The sequence below is a fragment of the Octopus sinensis genome, linkage group LG9 (genome assembly GCF_006345805.1).
Source record: "Octopus sinensis linkage group LG9, ASM634580v1, whole genome shotgun sequence".
NCBI lineage: Eukaryota > Metazoa > Mollusca > Cephalopoda > Octopoda > Octopodidae > Octopus > Octopus sinensis.
Window position 1 is genome coordinate 18302833 of NC_043005.1, and position 9663 is coordinate 18312495.

Below are 9663 nucleotides of genomic sequence, written 5' to 3' on the forward strand. Positions count from 1 at the left end.
GGAGAAGGACAAACACAGACACACGAACACATGCAATTACATACACACATACATATATATATATATATATATATATACATATATACGACGGGCTTCTTTCAGTTTCCGTCTACCATATCGATGCACAAGACTTTGGTCGACCCGAGGCTATAGTAGAAGACATTTGCCCAAGGTGCCACGCAGTGGGAATGAATCCGGAACCACACACACACTCTTACACCTATGTGTAACATCATATTTCATGTGACATATGTGTGAGAGAGAGAGAGAGAGAGAGAGAGAGAGAGAGAGAGAGAGAAAGAGAGAAAGAGAGGGAGAGAACAATACAAGCAGTGAATGAGATAAACATGGAAAGACTAAATCGTATCAATAAAGGCACGTTAAAAACTATCTTGTAGCGAATATTTAAATTTGTGAACTTAGTAAATATTTCTTTCAGTGATTCATGGTAGTTGTTTACAAATAGCGAATTAAAACTTGAGATGAAAACATTGGAATAAACAGTGAGAGACTTCGCCGTTTTTACGTCAATACCGGAAGTTGACTTTGAGAAACCTTTTTAAAGAAGTGAATCATAAATATAAATCAATATTTATTTTATATTTTTAATAAAAAAAGATTATCAATTCAAAAGCCTAACAAGTCGAATTATCCATGCATCACACGTATGGAAGCAATCGGTGAAGCCGCTTTTTTGTGAAAAGCGAATACACACACATCTCTACTTTATATATTAGATATCTCTTTTACTTGCTTCAGTCATTTGACTGCGGCCATGCTGGAGCACCGCCTTTAATCGAGCAAATCGACCCCAGGACTTATTCTTTGTAAGTCCAGTACTTATTCTATCGGTCTCTTTTTGCCGAACCGCTAGGTGACGGGGACGTAAACACACCAGCATCGGTTGTCAAGCATGCTAGGGGGACAAACACACACACACAAACACACACACATATATTTATATATACATATATACGACAGGCTTCTTTCAGTTTCCGTCTACCAAATCCATTCACAAGGCATCGGTCGGCCCGACGCTATAGCAGAAGACACTTGCCCAAGGTGCCACGCAGTGGGACTGAACCCGGAACCATGTGGTTGGTTAGCAAGCTACTTACCACACAGCCACTCAAATATATATATATATTTGAAAGTATCCAGATCTATTTCTTTAATTGTGAGAATTTCAGTTAATAGCATAGTAATATAATTTTTCTATTTATAGAATAATATTTATTTTTATATTTTTTAGGTGTAATGGTCTTATTTGTTAACAGTTTGGGTCATTATATACATTTCTTATTAAATCAATGATATGTGCTTTTCTTACATTTTAATGTCGTTATGATTCCCTATGTATCACTTGTATGGTGCTGTTTTAACGAAAGATTGTTCTCAGTTGGTAAGAGTACATTTAGGCGGCGAGCTGGCAGAAACGTTAGCATGTCGGGCGAAATGCTTAGCGGTATTTCGTCTGCCGTTACGTTGTGAGTTCAAATTCCGCCGAGGTCGACTTTACCTTTCATCCTTTCGGGGTCGATAAATTAAGTACCAGTTACGCACTGGGGTCGATGTAATCGACTTAATCTGTTTGTCTGTCCTTGTTTGTCCCTTCTATGTTTAGCCGCTTGTAGGTAATAAAGAAATGGGTAAGAGTACATTTCACTTTACGAAATGCGCCTTTGTTTATTTTAATTGATTTTAATTTTACCACAGGTTATTTATCTAAATATAATTTATTTAAAATTTATCAAATATTTAGGCGTAGGAGTGGCTGTGTGGTAAGTAGTTTGCTTACCAACCATATAGTTCCGGGTTCAGTTGCACTGTGTAGCACCTTGGGCAGCTGTCTTCTGCTATAGCTTCGGGTCGACCAAAGCTTTGTGAGTGGATTTGGTAGACGGAAACTGAAAGAAGTCCGTCGTATATATGTATATGCATATATCTGTATGTGTATATATGTTGTGTACCTGTGTTTGTCCCCCCAACATCGCTTGACAACCGATGCTGGTGTGTTTACGCCCCCGTAACTTAGCGGTTCGGCAACAGAGACCGATAGAATAAGTACTAGGCATACAAAGTATAAGTCCTGGGGTCGATTTGCTCGACTAAAGGCGGTGCTCCAGCATGGCCGCAATCAAATGACCGAAACAAGTAAAAGAGTAAATATATATTTACGGCGATGTACTCGCATAGCAAGTAATTTGATCTGAGATCGTGTGCTGAAACGAAAACAATTGCAGCGTGGAAGGTGTTTGTAAGCCATTTAAGAAACACACAAAAGCCGTTCGACTCACTTCAACATTTAAGTTTAATTTGTCAAAATATTTTCGTCGCTAAAATCCGCGACCTGTTCACTGACAAAAATCCGTGCTGCAGAGATGTCAGTGAACAGGTCGCGGATTTTAGCGACGAAAATATTTTGACAAATTAAACTTAAATGTTGAAGTGAATCGAACGGCTTTTGTGTTTCTTAAATGGCTTACAAACACCTTCCACGCTGCAATTGTTTAATATATATTTATATATTCATATATTTAATTTGTTCTTTTGACAAGCATATAGGGAGTGGAGTGACAACCAGTCAAATGTTTATGCTCTACGGTAGCTCACTCTTTCCGTCAAATTAACATTGTCTGTATAGCTGCATAGCGCGCCACACGTCAGATCCGGAAGACATCGCAGAGAAACAGGAAATGATGTTTCGCTCAAGAACACGAAAAACGCCCGGTCAGAGAACCGTAACCACACGCCTCCACCGTCTCCTGCAGACACACACACACACACACAAGCGCGCGCACCCTCAGAGGCCCATACATTAACGCACACGCCCGTATATAAATACATGTTTGTGTGTATTGTGTGTGTTGGTGAGTTACCAAATGTACATAAGTATTGGTGTTTCTCACGAAACGTACCTTCACCGTTTTTTGTCTGCCTCTCTTACCCTCACTATCACTCTCTTTATCTCCATCTGAACTTAATTGATTCGTATGATATCGGATCGACATCGTTGACATCAACTAACTCCTGCACTACACTTGTCCACAATGGTTCGCGGTGGTAAAATGATCTGTTATCACCAACATAACATTGATACCTCGTGACAATCTCGCATAAATCAAGCAGCCCTCTTCTACTAACCGCTAGGTGTCAAATGACAAGAAAAATACACGTCTCCAGACTGCTCAGCACAGCCATACAACAACACCTTAAGTTGTTTACGTCACGAAGCTGTCACTGTTTATATATTTATAGATTCAAATTGATATATTAACATTTAACATGACAATCAAGGAGAAACAAACAAAAATAAGCGCGGGAGACCCTTCCATGTTCGTTGCAACTGGTCACGTTCTGCAGTCTAAATAACGGAATGTCACGTTAACTTATATAGCTCTAGAATTATTTGAAAAAAGGATGATCTCAGACATAATGCCTTTGATCACAGACAGGTTTGCCCGTCCATGGGCTAAACATTAGCATAAACGACAGCCTCCGATACAGAAGCGTAGTAGATAGTATTAGGGTTGTTGGGGGTTGATATATTTATTATTTCTTTTGTTATTTCTCTTTTTGTCTTTTTCTATCTACTATATGCATGTGTGTGTTTGTGCGTGTATACATACATACATACACACACAATTTCGCACATACATACATATATGAATATATATATGCATTTAAATATACATATATGTGTGTGTATGTATGCACATATGTATATGTGTATATACACACACACATATATATATATATGTATATGTATACATGTATATATGTATATACGCATATATATACATCTCTCTCTCACACACTATATATATATATAATATATATATATATATATATATACTAGGGTGAGTCAAAAAGTAATGCCATTTTGTTTAGGACAGGTATAATTACCAACAGAGGAACATGTATCATACATCAAAGTGAAGCTGTTCCTCTGTGGATCAAATTCCTACTTCTGAACATAGTCACCGTTTCTCTCAATAGCAATGTTCCACCTTCGAATGGGAGTATGTATCCCTGTCCTGTAACATTCTGTTGACTGTTCTTTGAGCCACTTCTTCACGACAGTTTTCACTTCCTCGTCACTGAACTATCATCGTCACTGGATTATCATCTCTTCGGCCCCATGAAATAGGGATTGAGAGGCAAATATTATTCAAGTGACGTGGAAGTGAAAACTGTAGTGAAGAAGTTGCTCAAAGTACAGTTAACAAAATTTTATGGAGCAGGGTTACATGCTCTCATTCGAAGGCGGAACATTGCTATTGAGAGAAGCGTTGACTATGCTAAGAAGTAGGGATGTGATCCTCAGAAGACCAGCTTCATTTTGATGTTTGATGCATGTTCCTGTGTTGGTAATTATACCCGTCCTAAACCAAATGGCATTACTTTTTAATTCACCCTCAGCCTCAGGAAGACATCTCCTCAAACTGGCTAACGGCACACAGTTTGTGTCTGATTAGTATTTGCATGGGAGGTCCTCGCACCCATCTCTAATCTTATGTGATACACACGGACTTGAGTTTCTGGGTGGTTACCCGTCCTCAGCGTGTGTTAATCACTAGCTAGTGATGAAAGTTCATTCCATTCACAAATTACTTTCCACTTTAGTAGCGACTCACTGTCGCTGATCTCATAGAAGGGAGTGAATGTTATATTAAATCGCTGGGGCAGAAGTAGCTGTGTGGTAAGTAACTTGCTTCCCACGAGGCTTTAAAACTTCCCATGATTTTTTGTTGTCGGTGTGCGCATGTGCCATTGTGTTGTGCATTGAAGAAGTCACGTCTTTCGTGAAATATTGAACTTTGTGTCTCGACTACAGGTAGGCGTTTGTTGTATTTTTTGAGGGCTTAGTGGAGTTTGTTATCCTGTAATCAATATTTGTTTGGTGAGCAACAGTCTCCACACTGCTCCAGACATTTGCTTGCCTGTGGTTGTGCGTAAAGACTCACTTTGCTGTGAGAATTGTGTTTTTAACGAGGCTTGGGGATAGCAGGCGCAGGCTCTTAAATGAAAGAGTGACGCCTGCGGTGAACTGGGAGGGTGCAAAGGCAAATTTGACCCTGTGGACTCCAGTGGTCAATTCGATGAAATAAAGTAGCTTGCTTACCAAGCAAATACCTCTAGATTCTGTCCCACTGCATTGCACCTCGGGCAAGTGTCTTCTACTATATCTTCGGGCAACCAAAGCCTTGTGAGTGGATTTGGTAGACGGAAACTGAAAGAAGGCCGTCGTATATATATATATATATATATATATATATATATATATGTATGTATGTATGTGTGCGAGTTTGTCCCCCTACAATCGCTTGACAACCGATGTTGGTATGATTACGTCCCATAAAGTACTAAGCTTACCAAGAATAAATCCTAAGATCGTTTTATTCGACTAAAGGCCGTACTCCAGCTTGGCCGCAGTCAAATGACTGAAACACATGAAAAGAAAGAATATGTACACACACATACACACACACATATATATATATATATTATACATACAATTAATATACACACCTAATTACAATATTGGTGTGTGTATGTGATATTCCTAATGTGCATGTAAACTTGTAATGGCATTAGCTGTGGAGGATATCTTGAAGAAGAGACTTATGTGTTAAAGCAAAAGTCTTAACTCAAACACCGACGGATTGCCAGGTACAGTGTTTCGATCTGATCTAGTCTTTTTATTGACTAGTCATCCGGATGTTCTGATGTAAGCCGAAAATTCTTATCCCGATCTAGAAATCTGTGAACACATCATTTGTTTACCGATTTGTTCCCCATCAGGTAAAGTGACTGGTATTCCTTGTATATCGTTCGACCACCCAGACGTTCCATCTTCAGATTGTAAATTTTCATAGGCGATCCGATAGCACGCAGTTAAAATTTTGACAAATCAACTGAGTAAATAACCAAAACTAAACTAAGAAAAATTAATTAAAGGGGAAATAAATGTAGATCATTCATCTCTCCAGTGGCGAGGGAAGGAGTTCTCACGTATAGTTTGAATTCGTTAGAAATATCAACGAAATCTGTCTTACGAAAAGATTTACATAGAAGACATCCTACTTCCAGATATATTATACCAGAAAAGAAAAAGCGCTGTGGGGTTGGCTACGTTTGGTTAGTTGCTCTATCATGTCTAATCAGAGGAAGAGAGATAACGACGACGACGACAACAACAACAGCAGCCACAACAAAACACCACAACTCGCATCTTCCTGTCGTTTCTATGGAACATATAGATTTATTATGAATTTGTAGATTTGGTGCGATGTAAGATAAGATTTCTGAAATCAAATCTTGCAGAGATCCGCTTTGCCCTTGGTCTTTCTACTCTTGGTAAAGCAAGTAGTGGACTAATATACGAGCAATAGTTGAGAAAATTAGATTGGTATGAACATTACAGAAATAATATAATAATAATATATAGAGTACCGTGGAAAAGTCTTCTGCTAAATACATCCAGTTGCTGAAGAATATTTTGATACATGACTTGGATACAGGTGAAATTTTTAGCAGAAAATTCCACACAATCTTGAAGAGTTGTGGGAACTTAGCCACAGAGAATGGGATCTCAAATCCGTGAAGATGAAAGATTTGTACGCATCTCTTCTCAGGCGCATTGAAGCAATTATTCAAGCTAAGGGAAGCCACACGAAATATTAACAATCTACAGTAACATCTTGAAATGAACATTATGTAATAAATTTTCATTATAGATTTTTTTTCTATTTTAAAGCACTATATTTCGATTGCTTCGTGTGAGGTGGCCGAAAACTTTTACACATCTTCAACGCTTATCTAGAACCTCTACTACAAACTATAATGTTTAGGTATGGAAATGACTCCAACAGAGCCAATGTTTCATCTGTAAAAAACGCAATGCGAACGTCCACTTAAGAAAGATAGATATTAGATATATCTAATTATGTGTAAAATATCTAGTCTGAACGTTTTGTTAATCTTCTGTAATAAATATTTCAATACACTTGTTCTTAATGAACCATATATCATGACCACTACTGTATAAGTTGGCTTTATCTAAAAAAATTACAATAGTTTAGTGGCCGAAAATCTTGTTCACAGTACTGTAATCAATTAAGATGCTGGACTCTTTACATCAATTCCCTAATTTTTGTTCCAGCATCTTAGTTAACGACATACAAATATATATATTGTTTAATTGCTTAATGACCATACAAATCAAATATTATCAATTATCTATCTTCCATAGATTGTATATATAAATTATAATTTTGTATGTTTACGCAGAGTTGAAATATTTTTTTCTTTTCAAGGCACAAAGCCCGAAATTTTGGGGGAGGGGTCAGAGTCGATTAGATCGACCCCAGTATGCAACCGGTACTTACATAATGTATCGACCCCGAACTCAGAACATAGCGGAATTTGAACTCAGAACATAGCGGCAGACGAAATACCTATTTCTTTACTGCCCATAAGGGGCTACACACAGAGGGGACAAACAAGGACAGACAAACAGATTAAGTCGATTACATCGACCCCAGTGCGTATCTGGTACTTAATTTATCGACCCCGAAAGGATGAAAGGCAAAGTCGACCTTGGCGGAATTTGAGCTCAGAACTCTAACGGCAGACGAAATACCTATTTCTTTATTACCCACAAGGGGCTAAACACAGAGCGGACAAACAAGGACAGACATAGGTATTAAGTCGATTACATCGACCCCAGTGCGTAACTGGTACTTAATTTTTCGACCACGAAAGGATGAAAGGCAAAGTCGACCTCGGCGGAATTTGAACTCACAACGTAACGCAGACGAAATACCGCTAACCATTTCGGCCGGCGTGCTAAAGTTTCTGCTAGCTCACCGCCTTACAGAATTGAAATATTATTTTATACTCTAGACACAAGGCTCGAACATTTTTGGGAGGAAGCCAGCCGATTAGAGCGATGCTAGTACGCAACTGGTACTTAATTTATCGACCCAGAAAGGATGAAAGGCAAAGACGACCGCGGCGGAAACAGAGTTGAAATATTAGTATAACTATGATATTCTAGTGACCTGAGGATCTAGACATCTATATCTGCACTGATTTGTAAATGCACTATTATATTGTGTCTTGTATATGCATCATTATTTGTGCAGGTGTGTAAAATATGTGAAAGGACTTACACACTGAAATCATTATTACATCATTAAGGCTGCGACACGGCCGAACACATGCGGATATCATATGGTTAAATAATTTATTCACTTCCCATATCTCCTGAGTTTTTTATGGTGTACATATGTGTATGTGTACGTATATGTGTGTGTGTGTGAGAGTGTGTGCGGTGGGGCTTGTGTGTCTATGTTGCATAGCATACACGTACGTATGCGAGCTTGTGTGTATGTATGTTTATATATATATATATATATATATATATATATATAATATATATATATATATATATATATATAAATACATATATACATATGTATATATATATGGACATATATATGTATATGTATGTGTATATGAGTGTACCTGTGTGTGTAACTGTGTTTGATGGGCCCTGTGCGTCTGTGTAGAGTACACATACATACGTATGCATGCTTGCGTGTATGTATGTTTATATATATATATATATATATATATATATATATATATATATATATGTGTATATATATATATATATTATATATATATATAAATTAATAAATAAATAAAACATATGCATATATACATACATATATGTACGTACCTACCTACATATATGGGTACAGGACACCAAAAAAAAAAAAACGTCGAACACAATGAGAAACGAAAACATAAACACAAAATTAAGGAAATGGACATTTTTCTTAAACAACGAAAAAAATAGAGTACAGGACATACAAAACAAGGAAAATTCCCCTTCTTCAGTCGCCTTTGCTTCATCTACTCCACGTTTCAAAGGTTAAGGCGATACATGACTTTCATGGAACAATCCTTCCCGCGAAAATCAAATTAAATAAAATTTAATTTTTTTGCGGAGGGGTAAAAATGGTAACAAACACAGGACAGTAACGACAGTACAAAATATAAACAGTAAAAGACAGGACAAGGAGAATAACAGTAACACAAACAAGAAGGGCTGTTAAGCCGAACGAAATAAAAATTTTTACGAACGCTATTTTTTGAGAACGGCGAGGGAGCAACAGATGTGCCGTCTCTACTTGAAGGTAGCCAGGACAGAAAGTCAGTAGCAGAGTTCTCGTCGCGGGTCAACGACGGGAGGAAGGAGGAAGAGTAAGAGAAAGGGAGCGAAAAAAAGGGAATGGTTGTAGAGAAAAGAATGAAGAATGAGAGAGAGAGAGGGAGAGACAGTAAGGTAGAAGAAAAGGAAAGCCAAAAGAATGAAGGCTGAGAAAGGGAGGGGGAGAGAAAGGTTAAGAGTGCGCATCATTTTTAATATTAAGAACAATCTTACTTAGAAATGGATGCGTGCGTTCCGTCATATAATAAATAATAAATAAATAAATAAAACATATGCATATATACATACATATATGTACGTACCTACCTACATATATGGTACAGGACACCAAAAAAAAAAAAACGTCGAACACAATGAGAAACGAAAACATAAACACAAAATTAAGGAATGGACATTTTTCTTAAACAACGAAAAAAATA

The 9663-nt window shown here is 37.5% G+C and overlaps 1 long non-coding RNA gene across 1 annotated transcript in view; it reads right to left on the reverse strand.

Moving 5' to 3' along the window:
* LOC118764683 overlaps positions 1-585 on the reverse strand; it is a 25993-nt gene extending 25408 nt beyond the window's left edge. The window contains exon 1 of the long non-coding RNA XR_005000491.1: positions 513-585. This is a non-coding gene — a long non-coding RNA (uncharacterized LOC118764683). The remainder of the gene's footprint in view (positions 1-512) is intronic.
* Between the last annotated feature and the right edge of the window lie 9078 nt (positions 586-9663).